The following is an 897-nucleotide window of genomic DNA, read 5'->3' on the forward strand; positions in this document are numbered from 1 at the left end:
TTGGGAGTTTTAGCCACTGGACAACTAGGCAAGTCCCTGAGCTCTCTTTTTGTTCCACTGATCTGTGTGTCTGATTTTTGTGCTAGCATACTGTCTTGATTATTGAAACTTTGTAGCATAGTCTGAAGTCAAGGAGTATGATACCTTCAGTTTTGTCCTTCTTTCTCAAGATTGTTTTGGCTATTAGGCATCTTTCCTGTTTCATAACATCTTTTATATTATGGAAGTTCCTTTTATTTTGAACCACAAAGAATTGTCTGGGGAAGGACTGTTAGCCTAAATAACCTCAGCCATTTTTGGTGTTTGGTACTGACAAAAGTCATCTGAAATGAATTAAGTTTTTTGAAAGAGAAGGCAAAAAAATTTATTACTGATTTTAGAAATCATTCCTGGAAGGTTGATATTTAAGACTGCAGATGTTAGATGTTATAAACAAGCTCTGTAAGATCACTTAAAAAGCAGTCATGCTAAAAAAAAAAAAGCAGTCATGCTGGAAGTTCCCTGGCAGTCCAGTGGTTAGGACTTGGCACTTTCACTGCCATGGGCCCAGGTTCAATCCCTGGTTGGGGAACTAAGATCTCACAAGCTGTGAGGTCCGGCCAAAAAAAAATTTTTTTAAATTTTTATTTAATAAATGGTACAAAGCAACAATGCCATAAACATTAACAGTTAAAATTTCACCAAATGAAAAAATACTATAGAATACACAGTTGTAAAAAGCTACATTTAAGTTATTTTACAACTGCCTCAGGCTGCAAAAAGAAAAAAACCCAATGCCATACCTAAGTTATCCCTCTCAAAATAATGCCATTTATGCAAAAGTAAAAAAAAGTCACCTTAAAAGTTATATTATGGGGAATGGGGTTGGGTGGGTGGACAATGCTCCTAATATTTTAC

At 35.5% G+C, this 897-nt stretch overlaps 1 non-coding gene across 1 annotated transcript; it reads left to right on the forward strand.

The window, feature by feature from the left end:
* Window positions 1-498: 498 nt before the first annotated feature.
* TRNAE-UUC (transfer RNA glutamic acid (anticodon UUC)) lies at window positions 499-571 on the forward strand. Its single transcript has one exon. It is a non-coding gene; the product is annotated as a tRNA-Glu (tRNA).
* Window positions 572-897: the final 326 nt, after the last annotated feature.

The sequence above is a fragment of the Moschus berezovskii genome, chromosome 11, assembly GCF_049115385.1.
Source record: "Moschus berezovskii isolate FMDL1 chromosome 11, NW_MosBer_1.0, whole genome shotgun sequence".
Lineage (NCBI taxonomy): Eukaryota > Metazoa > Chordata > Mammalia > Artiodactyla > Moschidae > Moschus > Moschus berezovskii.